General features: G+C 37.4%; 2 long non-coding RNA genes across 2 annotated transcripts in view; both read left to right on the forward strand.

Moving 5' to 3' along the window:
* LOC135130502 (uncharacterized) overlaps positions 1-14,634 on the forward strand; it is a 275,273-nt gene that overhangs the window by 76,128 nt on the left and 184,511 nt on the right. The gene's annotated exons all lie outside the window — the stretch shown is intronic.
* LOC135130312 (uncharacterized) lies at positions 3,588-4,700 on the forward strand. Its single transcript, XR_010280725.1, has 3 exons — positions 3,588-3,679; positions 3,735-4,272; positions 4,330-4,700. It is a non-coding gene; the product is annotated as an uncharacterized LOC135130312 (long non-coding RNA).

The following is a 14,634-nucleotide window of genomic DNA, read 5'->3' on the forward strand; positions in this document are numbered from 1 at the left end:
CGTTGGCGCGAACCGACGCTTTAATGCCGCATTCGTTGCGGAATTCGCATCATTCAGTGGGCATACATGCATAGTTCGCCGTGTCTATTGTTTCGCGTCCTTTTAAAGCTAGGAGAATTTACTAATATAGATTTATGATAATAAAATATTTAATTTTGCCTATTAAAAAAGTTTGTTATGTAACTCCTCCTAAACTCGTGTCCTGCTCCCCTTCTCTCCCGACCATTAATTGCCGCTGGAACTTCTGGAATGTTGCCAGCTTCAATCAACTGTTGTAATTCATGTTGGTTGATTTCTGTTGGCAATGGAGGGTCTTCTTCACCCCTTTCCCCGGCAATATTATGTAAGACTGCACAAGCAATTATTACTGCTAGCACAGTATCTTGTTTCAACCTACATCCGTAGGCTAGAATGGGAAATCTTCTTTTCCACAACCCAAATGTTCTTACTATAACATTGCGAGTTCGAATGTGTGCTTCATTATAGAGTTGCTCCCCTTGTGTTTGTGGATTTAACAGTGGAGTTAAAAAATAGCGACGAACAGGGTAACTACTGTCTCCTATATAACAAAACAAAGCAATGGAATTACACAATTATCTATATAACGACTAAAGCTTACCTAAAATGATACAATTTGGGTAGATTCTCCGTTCAAAATCTCTTCTTATGTTCGAATTATTAAATATTGTTGCGTCATGGGTAGACCCGGGCCATCGAGCAACAACATTTGTAAATTTCATTTCAGCATTGCACATAGCTTGCACATTTATTGAAAAATAGTCTTTTCTGTTGCGGAAGACTTCTGCATGTTCACCGCCTTAAACATACCCAACAACCATATAAGTGATAGCTCCTGACATAGATACTTTTATATGAATACTATACCTGGAGATTCAATTTTTATGTGAGTGCCATCAATAGTACCTATCACCCTTGGAAATCGCGAGATTTCAAAAAATTTATTTTGTGTTCGTCGGAGTTCCATCCGAGTCCGTGGCATTTTAATTATCTGTGGATACAACCTTGCAATCGCTTCAGACACTTTTTTAACAATACGGGACACAGTAGACAAATGCATTCCCATATAATCAGCCACGCTGCTAAGATGCCCTCTTGTGGAAAATAGACGTAATGACGTCAACAATTGGTTGATTGGTGCCACGGCTGCATTTATATAAATATACAAATTATGTTTACGTTCGATTTGGTTTAATTTTATTATTACTTATGTCTTTACCTGTCGTTTGGAAATTCCAAATGATGTTCTATTTGGGCTAACAAATATAACACTGTTTCTTTGGTTAACCGAAACCTTTGAAAAAACTGAAGATCCGGCAGATCATGAAAATGATCGGCTCTTAAATAAATTTGTCGCGATATTCCTACTGCGATTAATTCGAGAACTTCGAGGTCGTCCTCAAACGCATCAAAATCCATTTGTTTAGTAAAATAAACAACAACACTACAGACTGCACGTGCATTAGTTAGGTTATTGCGATAAATTAGGTTAAACAAATGTCAGTTTTGTGTCTGTTACCAACAGAATTTGTTATTTCAAATAAAGTCACTAGCTAAGCACTGCTTTGTTATGCCAACGTTAAGATGCGTTGGTGCAACACTCAAGTAGTTTAAGAACTGCTGAAAGTTAAGAACTTCAGCAAGCTAAGGAATGCTTAAATCGAATGTTCGTCCAAACGGCCATTACAGGGGTCCAGTGTTTGTCTGCAGTACCAACACCTGCCTGACGTTAAGGGGGTTAATGTCGTCATGTCCACGGAGTCAGTTTTTTGCGATTTCGGGGGCGCGTATATGCGTTTTTGAACTGTGTCCGTAAGCGGCCGCGAAAAATTACGGGGATATAGTGACCATTTTTAAATCTATGGATGGTGAACATTTGGTAAAAAAGTTCCAGCAAAATTGGAACGTATCATCCATGTAAACAGAATCGACTGATTTCAAAAAATATAAATTTGTGTAACAGGAAAACACTTTAATTTTATCTTTTTCACTAACATGTAACACAAAATCTTCTTCCTTATGAGTCTTTAGTTGTATAGATCAGTAGCGGCTCGCGACTATTTGAGTCGGTGAGGCTCATCCAAGATGGTTATTGGGGTACCGCCGAATACTATTTAATATATAGGTATTCCTACATTATTATAATTTGTCGCGATCAATTGAGGCTTTTAACAATTAAAGTAACTAATAATAAATTAATTCGGAACTGTTGTTGAAAACTTAATTTTTGTATATTAAATCTATACGTCTATCTTTTAATGTGGCATATTTATTTATGATTTCGTCATAAAAGTCAGGTCTTCTGCTCAATTCATTTACTAAGCATTTTTCTATTGACATTAGTGCGAGTCCAGATAAACGTTCTTGTGACATGGTGCTTCTTAAATAAGTTTTAATACGTTTTAGACAGGAAAAATTTCTTTCTGCAACTACGCTGGTTGCTGGAATTGTTACTATTAAAGATAGCAGTTTATTAACTTCAGGAGAAACGTCTTCGAACTCTTTATTAATAATATTTAAACTACGTTGTATATCACTATTTTGGAATTGATCATCATAATATATATTTGATAATTCATTTAATAAATGATCTTTTTGAAAAATTTTTGGATTAGTTCTGTTACGAGCCAAACTCACAGCTCGTTGCCGGCCTGCTAGTGGAGAAGGGGTGAGTTCCTGCGGGTGCAAAGGGTCAGGTCGCTAGAGGTTCGCAAAGAAGAGAGAGCACACTGTTTTGTGTAGCGACGTCGCCAGGGCGCCACCAGTTTTTATTAAGACACAATTACAACAACAAAAAACCGGAAAAATATTTAACTATTGTAATTGCAAGCTGTTACTTAAAATATTTGATTACAATAAAACCTAAGGTCACTAATTAAAAAGAAAAACAAGTAAGAGTGAGAAATAACTAAATAATTAAGCAAAAGAAAATGAGTAAGATATTAATGATAATGATTCAATGCGACTAACTGTTTACGATAAATACGAGCAATACGAACGATAGTTTAATTACGAAAGGCGACGAACTAATTAACGATAAATACGAGCGATACGAACGAGGTTTACGAAGCGAACAAATTAGTTGGGGTCGTAACGAATAACGATTTGATTAATTATTTCGAGGGCTATGAGATAAACGAAGTAGGCCACACGCTCGGTAGTCCTAACGAACGTACGAAGGTATTACGTAGAGCGGAGCGTCACAGTCTTACCCGTTGTTATTACTAGGTTATGTGCGAGTGCTAGTTACGCCAGACTTCGAAACGTTTTGCGATACAATAAAGAAAAGGTAAGGCGACTAATACTTAAACTTAATGAGATGGAATGGAAGTACCATGGGCACCTGCCTCCTTCGATGTCCACGACGAGATGTCGAAACACAGCGGCGTCGCAGCGAATTTCCAGTCGATGTCGAGTCGAGGTTTTTGGTGACGGCCTGTCCAACCGATGGTAACTCTCCAGCTGTTCTGGGAGGGCTCACAACTGCCCACGACAGTTGGAATTCATAGAATTCGTTCTCCCACTCAAAACTGGCTCCAATTCTCGATCACGGGAATAACAAGATCAGCGACAAAACAAAAAAAAGCTGCAAGGAGAGCAAAGTCTGAGAAGATGTTCGAACTCAGTCAACCCCAAGGGTTCCACATGTCACATGCACTTGGTAAGTAGTAAAATATTATCGTTAACATGAAAATAACCATAACCTCTGTTCGAAGGGATGCCAGGGAAAAGCTAATCAAAAGATTTACCTGCGGATCGACTGCAGCTTCTCCGATTTTAGCGGGATGGTCTAGTGCTCTTAATCAACAAAAAATCCGACGAAGTCGTAGTGCTCGAACGCACTATTTCTTTTACAGCTCACAAATGCGCTCCAAGCGATAGCACCTTTTAGGGGACCCAACAGATCCGACGAATGCGATTCCAAACGTAACACCAAATAAAAGGTTGCTAAAACGAACTGCAAAAGAGGAAAGCACTAACCCCCAACACCATTCAACACGGAGTACCAAAGCAAAATGGATTCCCTTCCACCTGCGATGACGTGGCAAGGTAACGAAGCGAGAGTTCACGGAAGTTTGGCCCCCTAGTGGCAAACTTACGAAACGTCGAATTCCGACGAAAATCCCTAATCGATGTAACTAATGAGTGGATGCGATGGTTATTACAAAAGAAAAAAAAAACAAACAAGGCTATCAAGATTCCAGAAATGACGAAGACTCTAGGGGACGCTCCACGGCGTTTGTTCCCACCTAGGTAAGCAAATGAAATTCGCGAACAAAAATAACAAACAGAACGAAAATCGAATTTCAGAGTGAAGCTCTGGGATGGCGCGATCCATCCAGTTCCTTATAGCAAGAACCAAGCTGAAACGATCCAGAAGACCGATCTACAACAGCGAGGCTGAAACACTCATCTGAGCCCCTCCAAGCTCAGAATCATCGCGACAGTCTTGCGACTGGGGGAGTCAAAAGCTCGGGACGAACCCTCCACCAAAGTTGTCCTTCATTGCCATCGTGCCCAACCCAACCACCCATTGCACGAAATGACGAAACGAAAAAAAAAACGAGTAAACAAAATGTAATCCGATCCGAGAATGCCAATAAAAACCGAAATAGCTACGGCGAATTTTCAATTCGTAACAAAGTTTTCATTAATGAGTTCAGTGCTTCATACGGAAACTCGTTGCGATAATCTGTATATTTGGCAGAATCCACAAGAGACAAAAATTCTAATTTATTTAGGTCTGTAAATCGCACGTCTAACTGAAATGTGATACAATCTAAAATTTCATAAAATAAAATGCGGTAAGTTGTAATTAACTCTGCTTCATCAGTTACTTTCCCACGTTTGTTTGGAATACCAGTCCTCAACTTAGCACACTCAAAAATTGTTGTAAAAGTTATCTCGTTCCTCAGTGATTTAATGCGTGAAACAGCCATATTTATCTGAGAAAAACAGTATTTCACATCTAAAACTTTTTTCTGCAGAATTCTGAACAAGGGATCAGTTATTATAAAAATGTTATTATAAATTACAGTGAAAATAGCAAAATCAAAGTCCTCAAAACATTTCAAGAAACCCTGAGCCTTTGTAATAGACTCTATTCCAGAGGACTTGTCATTAACAATCGTTTCAAAAACAACCTTAAGCTTATCCCACTCTTGATGAACCAAGTTAACAACTTTTGAACGTGTGCACCAACGGGTTTCATTAGCCTGTGGTATACTTCTTTTTAAAATGTTATTTAAAGTAAATGTTCTTTTAGGAGATTGATTAAAAAAAGCCGGAATACCTAAAACTGTTGCAAAAAAAATTCTAGCTTTGGAAATTCCATTAGTCCCTTGCTGCAACACTAAAGGCGTTTACGAATATTCAACCCGATCCAAAAGGTTTGGGTTCAGGCGTTCGATTATTCAACCGGGTCTCCTGGATCGGTGTTCGCTTATTTAGTTAAAGGAACCAGTTAGCGGATCGAGTTGGATCATTTGAACCTGCTCGAGAAGCAGGGTAGCAATGGCGATGACAAGAAACCGCATGCGCATTAAAAAGAAATACGATGCAACTACAACTACAATAGAACGCGGGAAAGTGATTAGAGGTTAGAGCCAGGCTACAGACTTTAGGCAGAGCAACATTTATAACGAAAAAAATGACATCAAGGGAAGATGAGTGTGATGATGGTGTGTATATTATTAAATTGCATGTCAATATGAAAATAAATTTTATTGCAGTATCAGAAATATCAGAAGAATTTCATATCCAAAGGCTGATGAAAAACCCAACGATTTATATTTGGAATGACGCTTCAACAAAACTCTTCATAACTTTGTATGAGCAACATAAAATTTGCTTTGATTCGAAAAAATGTACAAACAGGAGTGTTTGGGGACAGATAGCAGCGGAAATGCAGTCGCATTCGTACCATGTAACGATTGAGCAAGTGGAAAATAAATGGAAAAACTTAAAAAAACAATATAAAAAAATAGTGGATCATAACAATTCCAGTGGAAGGGACAGGGCAGACTGGCCGTACTTCTCTGCTATGGATAAATTATTTGGGCAAAGACCAGAAATAAAACCCCCAGTACTCTTAGGCACAATGCCGACTGACAAAAATGTACAAGACATGCCTGGTACTAGCGAAACGGTACAGGAAAAGCAACCCAACAACTATAAAATCAGAAGAAACAAGCGTCAGCGGCCTTGTCAGCAAACGAGTGATGAGCCAACATGGTTAGTTGATTATAAAGAACAAGCTGAGAGGAGACATAACGAGAAGATGGCTATCCAAGCCAAATTGCTTGAGGCTGTTGAGAAGTTGAGTGATAAAGTGGAAAATTGAATTTGCATGTAAAGTAGAAAGAAAACTTTATTTTTATCAGTTTTTTTTACTTGATGTATGTTTATTTTGTTACATATTATATCATTGAATTGTTAAATACATTTGTCTGAATATTTTTATTTTTGTTGGTTAAAATTATCATAATATAATAAATTTACAATGTGTTCACGCTTCTGGTTCCCTTGCTGTTCAGGAATACCTTCCACTTCTTCTGCAATATTCTCATCCTCCTCGAACACCTCTATGTCATCATCCCCCATCCGCATAGCAATGTTGTGTAAAACACAACCAGCTAATATGATTGTTGGAACCAAGTCAGTTCTCACCTTATTTATGGAACGCAAAATTCTAAAGCGTCCTTTCAGTAAACCAAAGGTCTGTTCAATGGCACATCTTGTCTTGGAATGAATTCTGTTGTAGTTTTTCTGAGGAGCTGTTAAATGCCCATTATCTTTAAATGGTGTAAATATATATGTCCTATTTGGGTATGCTGAATCCCCTAATAAATGCACTGTTTGAGGAAAACGGGCTTCACATTGAACCATTTGCAAAACTGGGGAGTTACTCGTGCATCATGTACACTTCCCGGATACCCTGAAATGAGGACAAGTTAATAAAAATGTATGTTTTGATTTTTGTTATATACCAACAAAGCAGTCGATAAAGAGGTATTTGGAATTACAAACTCCCTGTAAATGTAGGGAGTGGTATTTATTTCTATTAATATAGGATGTGTGCTCAAATACTGGAGTCGATATTCTAAAATGACACCCATCGATCGCACCAACAACGCCCGGAAAATTGCCCCGTAATTGAAAACCCTGAATGGTTTCATTCAGTTGCCTTTTTGTTGGCCAAACAATATGATCTTTAGAAATTTGGCATAATATTGATGCAATTTTATGCACGCTATCCCAACAAGTTGATTTGGAAAGATCAAAACGATCTGCAATGGACCTAAAATTTGACTTATGTCCAAATGCTGCAAACTTTTTGTTAACTATACGTACCTAAAAACTTCCTGGTTCGCCATGAACCATAAAAACACAAGTACTTGCTTTTCAACATTTATATGAGGGCGGCCAGGGCCAAACTGTTCAACGTTCACTATTTTCGGAGCAAGCAGTTCCACTATCCCATGAAACGTTTCACGATACATGCGAAAATGGGAACGAAATTCTTCAAAAAACATAAATTTCAAATTTAATGAAAATAATGTTACTTTAACTTACCATCAGGTCTGTACATGCTAATCGTTTGCATAAAGGTGGTTATGCAATTTCTCTTTCGACGTGGAGGCTTTAATACATTTGATAACATTTTTAACACCAGCACATCATCTTCAGAGTCGCTATCATTTAACGCACTGATAATGGCCATACTTGCCCTTATCAGACATCTTAATTTGCGTCTCCTTTCAACGGTAGTACCCATTTACAATTATGAACAAAAAAATAACCCAACATTTGTTCGTAAATCTAAAGAGGTTATGTTATGGCTGTTATGACAGCTACAAACCTACTACAAAAAATCCCTACTACTGTTAAAAGTCTGCTACCTAAGAAGAAACCGTGAAATCAGTGCATTCGTTTATTACAAGAACTGGGTTGAAACCTCTGTTACCCAATCACGTGACTCCCGGGTTGGGGTCAGGAACTGAGGTTGAATAATCGTAAACGCCTTAAATTTAATCTATGGGCCGCACAGTGAGTAAACAAAGCCGAAGGAACCAGAGATTTAATTTTACTTTGGAGACCGTTTAATTCACCCGACATCACACTAGCTCCATCATAACATTGAGCAATTAATTTATTTTCAAAATCAAATGGTTTCAAAACGTTTATTAACAGTTCAAATAAAGCATTGGCCGTCCGGTCAGCACTTACATCATGGAATCCTAAAAACCGTTCTTTTAATTCGCCATTACAATTAACAAATCGCAGAGTAATTGAACACTGGGACTTTTCAGATATATCTGTAGTATCATCAGCTATTACAGCAAAAAATTTGGAATTATTTATTTCTTTTTTGATAAAATCATTCAAATATTCTTCACAACATGAAATTAATTCATTCTGAATAGTTTTCGATTGACCGGTAAAAATGTGACCAACTTTTTTCGCATATTCACTTAATTCCGAGTTACGTTTAATCATGCAGTCAAAAATTTCTCTGAAGTTACCGCGATTAGCCGAATGGGTGGATTCATCATGTCCACGAAATGACAGTTCTTGTTTTCCTAATAGCAAAGTTACATCAATTAGGTAAGTTAGCAGCTGCCGATTTTTCCTAACGTTTTCGTTGTATAAAATTTTATTTATGCTTGCATGTTCTTGCAAAGCATCGGATATTGTCGACGTGTTTCGTTCCACGCGCTTAAGGCCCATACAATTTTTAATGTGCTCTTTGGAATCATTATGCAGCTTTGTACTTCGCGAGATGTTTTTTAAATCAAAATAACCAGTGGTATTCCATACATTTTTAACATTACCTAATAATAAACAAGGCCAACAGTACAGTCTGTTAGTGCATCTACTACCGCATAACCACTTGTGGCTTTCGTACCATGAAAGCTGAAATGTTCGGCAATAGGTACGTTTTTGAGTTGCGTTTTTCTCTGAACAATTAATTTCGATCTTATGCGTGGGCCGATACTGTAAAATTTCTCGTTTCTCACTTTCACTTCGCCTTGAAAAAGGCGTTTCGAGCAGAGACATAACAATGTCGTATTGGGGATTCATTTCAAAGTAAACGAATAGTATACACTGGAAAGATCCTACCTTTGGTTTAAATGCCTTGACTTTGGACAACCTGTATCTACCTGAGTACACCGTTCACCTGTGTAAACCTGTTAGTTCGAAAATAGCGACCAACACACGCACAGCACCGTAAAATAAGCGGGAGAATGCTTTAGAATCTTGCAAAGATGCAACTTGCTCGTGATAATCACGAATGGTTTTAGAACTGACGATGGAGTGGCCGAACATTTCCGAACAAGTTTTATCTTGTTTTTAAGCTCAAAGACGACAGCCTCATTTCAGCATACTAAAACATATCTGCGCGTGCGTCACCAATGTACGCTGCATGCTAAAATAAAGGTAGAACTGAACCGCAAAATTCTGAGCCTCTCGTATCAATAATTTCGAATTTGCGGGACAAAAATCAGTGAAAAATATATATTTTTTTGTACAATACGTGACTTTATTAATATTACGAAGCTGTATCTGAATTTTGGATACTGATAATTATGATGTCTTGTTGCATAGGTGAGGCTCAGCCTCACTTGCCTCACCTGGCGAGCCGCCTCTGGTATAGATCGGACTGCGGTAAAGACTTATTCACGATTTTTTGCAATTTTGGCATGATTTTCCGACGTGCGATGTATGCATTTCTTCTCATGCATTCAATATCATGGATGTCGATGTCGTTACTAAATGTATTTTCTTTCAACTTTCGATAAATTAGTTTAGCAGGTTTTTCTGTTGGATCCTCTATGGCCTTCCTCTTGATACAATTACTAACGACTTTTCTGCTGAGATTTTCACATTGTTGATGATAATGTACACCAGCTTTGTCTATGATTGCAGTTTCATCACAAACATTACTATATATTTTTGCCCCGCACGTTCTTATGTAACACCTCCACCTAATTATGCCGTTTTTACTGAAATTGAATTTACGCTAAAAATAAGTTCCAAATGTAAAATTACAGTCAACCGCAACGACAAACTATCGCGTTTATAATATCAACCATTTAATTTTTAAAACCGTAAGGTAAAGTGTCGTTGGAATTTTCGAGACGTCTACGTTTTGTTGCTCTAATTCTATATTGCTTACTTGTGTCCTTGCTAAACACATCGTATCTGGGATTTCTAACTATAACTCTAGAGTTTATACGTAAAATCTCATCATCCTACTCCTCCCTATTACAAATCATATGTTTCATTTTGTTAAAATTTAAAATTTGACTGGTTTCATAATTTAGGGTGATTCCTTTCACCTTGCACACAGTCTTGTACGATTGGTCTTTGCTTGACCAAAATTTATAAGAACAATTTTTTGGGCCCCTAAAATTTCCACTATCATCTCTTCTTCCACGAAGTGGTGAATCGTGTGTACGGCAAAAAACAATGGTTTTGAAAATTGATTCTAACTTCATTCTGTTTTGTTTTACTTGTTCTTTTGCGAATGAATCAAGACATCATTTTGTTTGTTAGACATTACTTTTAAAAAATTTGTCGATTTAATTAAAGCACTTGAGTGCCACTTCGATTTTGCATGAGCTTTGGCGTGTGTATGGAAATCTTTGAATTTTTTAAAAGGAGACACAGTGTTTACATAGAGCGCCTTTAAGTTTCAATGAGTAGCTCAGCCAATTGTATTGATCCAACCAACTATATAGATAGATGGTCTTTTATTTTCATCTACATCATTTTTGAAGTTATAAACTCTTTGGGTGGCCGATAATGCATTCACGAGTAGGGTCAGCAAGCGACGTATGAATATAATTACCTAAATTTAATTCATGACCTGGTAAGTTGTGATTGTTGGGACATTTAGCCTCTTCTTCTGGTAGAGCAATGTTAGAAGTTTTCTATACATGTTATGTAAAACTGCACACGTATATATGATTTTAGCAGCTCTGATAGGATCGTAGTGCAAAGCCCTGTGTCCATATGTGTAGCGGAATCTTGCTTTTAACATACCATTGACATGCTCCATGATTGTCCTAATCTTTGACAGAGCTTTATTATACCGTGTAGGTGCTGAATTAAGTTCAACTTGACCAAACGGTGTGAGCAACCACGGTTTCAAAGCATATCCACTGTCACCCACTAAATAATTAAACTGATCAGTTGTTACATATAAATTCTGTAATTCTGGCTTTATTTGTGACATCCAAATGGTCGCATCATGTACAAATCCAGGAAAACGGGCATTTGTGTTTATTATTTTCCTATCTGCACCACAAATAATAATCTGCGTATTTATCGAATAATAATTTTTTCGACAATAATATGCTGCGCCTGGATGCACAGGCTGTTCTGCAGGTGGTGCAACTATTCTTATTTGAGTGCCATCAATAACTGCAATCAAATCAGAAAAACATGGCTCTATTGCACCAAAGTTTCGTTTATTATTCTGCCTGGTTTATGGAGAGTTCGGAATTTTTATCCACTGATTTAATAAATGAGCCACAATTCGACACTTCTGTAATACAACGACTCACACTTGGTTGACTTAACCCATTATGTCTGGAATTTTTTATTCTTAAATTTTAAAAAAAAAAGGTATACATCAACTTCAAAATCACTTTATTAAACAAAATAAGACATTTTTACATTTTTCTGTTTAAATGGGGCATACAAATAAGTGTGACATATATGTAACGCTAGGACAATTAAGTACCTACGTTATTTATTTTTTAGTTACAGAATGAAATATTACGTTGCAATCTAAACACAGTCCAACATCGCACTTACGACACATTGTTCGAGCGTGTGTGGAACAACCTTTCCCAGCACACCATCTTATTATATTAAGTTTCTCCTGAAGACAAGGTTGCAAGCGGACGCGATAGTTAAAGATTCTAAGAATGGGTCGATACCATACTCTGAAATAAAGCAATCTCGAAATTTCAAACAAACCTTCCGCAGTAAATCCACGTCTTGAATGCAATATTTAACGATTTCTTTGCCCATGTCAAATACTGCATTACTTCGATTTGATCGTTATGCCAATTAGCAAATCTAGCGCGTTCATCAGGCATCATGGAATCGCAACCATAATGACATTTTTCAGGAATAGGTTCTACATAATTTTTATTGGTGGATTTATTGAAGTAGTGGGGAAAATATCCCTTGCAACCTTGTAATTTGAAGGCCGATGCAAAACGCCACAGTTCAAACTATCAATAAATCTTATCGACGTGCCGCAGGTAATCGACATTAGTTTTGTCCCAATCCGGATCACCTCGGGACACCAACAGCTGACAGGAGACTCCCATCGAAACCTTTCATATTATGCGCTATAGCCGTAATTTTGTTGACATTTCGCCTACATGTTCTACCAACCTACCTACAGGGTCCTCTTTGCAAATTAATTGACTTTGCCCGTAATTATAACAATTACCGTCAACATCGTCAATCAAAATACAAACACGGCAAGCTTTTTGGATAACGCACAAATTGGGTTCGTGTAAAAACATGCCTTCTCTAATTTGTTTGTCCTGAGTAGTTTCTAAATCGTAAAACACAAACAAAAAACCATGAGCGTTTTCTTCAACTTTCCCTAAAGACGCCCGGTTGGGTTGCATATATCAGAAATGTCGAACTCGTTTATCAGCACGACATTTACTACATCGGGATTCATCGCAAATATGATTCGTTTTTTTATTAACCCAAATATGTTTGTAACATATGTGGCACTTTTTTAATTTTTGATACAATTTAGTGGCGACATGCTTTTCAACGACACAGAAAACATCTTAAACACGACGACATTTTAAAATATTTTCGCCGTTGTCGTTAATATTACAAGGACTGGCGTGACAACACGGACATATGTATGGACAAGATTTGTGGCGATCTCCTATGGAATATCGCACACGACAAATGTTAAGTTTGATGATTATGAATTAGAACAGCGGACAGTCGGTTTTATAAGTTTTATTAACAAATAACAAGTGTGTTCTTGAATATGGATAGAATATGACCCTTAGGTCCAGAATAAGAATAGAATGTGACCGTTAGGTCGACAGAGTGAATATAGAGTCTGACTGAGTTCCGAATGATGAATTTAATGAATAATGTTACCCTGTGTTCCAAGGTGGCGGTGGCCCTGGCTCCCACTCTTACGGGTGGAAAGGGGTGAAACAGGTTCCCGCCAGAGGTACTAACAACAAAGTTCGCAGAAATACTGTGTAGAAAAGGCGCCTGTAAGGCTTAAAATTGCATTGTAATGATTGTTTTCCATTATCAGATTGAGACATTTTTTACCCGGGGCACGGGGACCCTCAAAATAAACAGAATTGCTACGCAACTGTTATATACTACTATGGCATAGTCAGACAAGTACTCTTGGAAATCGTTAAGTTGAACGTAATTTCCACCGTTAATAAAGCAGACGTTACTCGTGCGACACAATTCCGCAGCAATAGCTTGCAGTAATATTTTTCCACGCTCTTGCGAAAATTGTTTCAACTACAGTTGGAGCTTTTATAGTGAACTCCAAAGATCGGGATAAAAGACCAAACTTTTTTATAAATCTTCCTGATAGAAATTACGCAATAGATGATTTCTACACTCAATTTTATGAACCACTAGATTTTTGTATGGACGAGCATCAGCTAACTTTCTAGTGACACTACTATCACCGTCACCAACTAAATATGCGTATTTGACGCCATGCATTGCAACGCTTTGCCGAAATCCTTCTATTATTTCTGATTCCACAGATGTAGATGTCCCAGTGTCTTGCAACAATTGTGTGTCTTTGGTTCCTGTGACAACGTCTTCGCCCGAGCACATATGAAGCAGTATTTATTTTTGATGCCCGAATAAAGATTTTTTTTGGTACGTTGACCAATGATAACTCCCTAATAAAAAATTGAAATGAAATGTTTCTTGTCTTTTGCGATAAATTATAGGTACTTACGACTCCTGAAGATGCGTTATAATTTGTCTTGTAGGAACGTTTACACCACGCTTCATCGGCAATGACAGTAATTTTTGGTATGCCATCGTTATCAATGTTACCAGCGTCTGTTGCTAGTTGCACTTCTTCTTTCCCGGCCAATAAAATTAAATCATGTGCCACATAACTTTGACAGTGAGAAAATGTCCGAAAAGACATACAGGGAATATCGCAAAAAGCAAGAAGTTCTTCTAACTGCGAATGGCCTCCTCCGGTTGAAATTGTTCCCAGTACTGTTGCCTTGTTTATATCCATATGATTTGGTTTAATTTTATCCGTGGAAATGATGGCAACTTCTTTACACATAGAACATTGCAGAGTAAATTTGCTGATTAGTCCTATTCGCAACTCTTTGACAATGCATAAATGGCACGCACCGCATTTAAATAATTTGAGATGTCTGAAGCTTGTAATAGACTCGAAAATAAGTTTAATATCCGCAATTCTTCTACCACTAATTTCGTAATCACTTGACGGATTAGAAATATTTTCAATTTCAAGTTGACTGCTACGAATAACAAAATTCTTACAAATATGCAGATAATTTAATTTCGTAACTTTACCTGGAACTTGGTTCT

This window comes from Zophobas morio, unplaced genomic scaffold, assembly GCF_036711695.1.
Source record: "Zophobas morio isolate AGI-343-1 ecotype UQ-CSIRO unplaced genomic scaffold, CSIRO_AGI_Zmor_V1 ptg000017l, whole genome shotgun sequence".
NCBI classification, from domain to species: Eukaryota; Metazoa; Arthropoda; class Insecta; order Coleoptera; family Tenebrionidae; genus Zophobas; species Zophobas morio.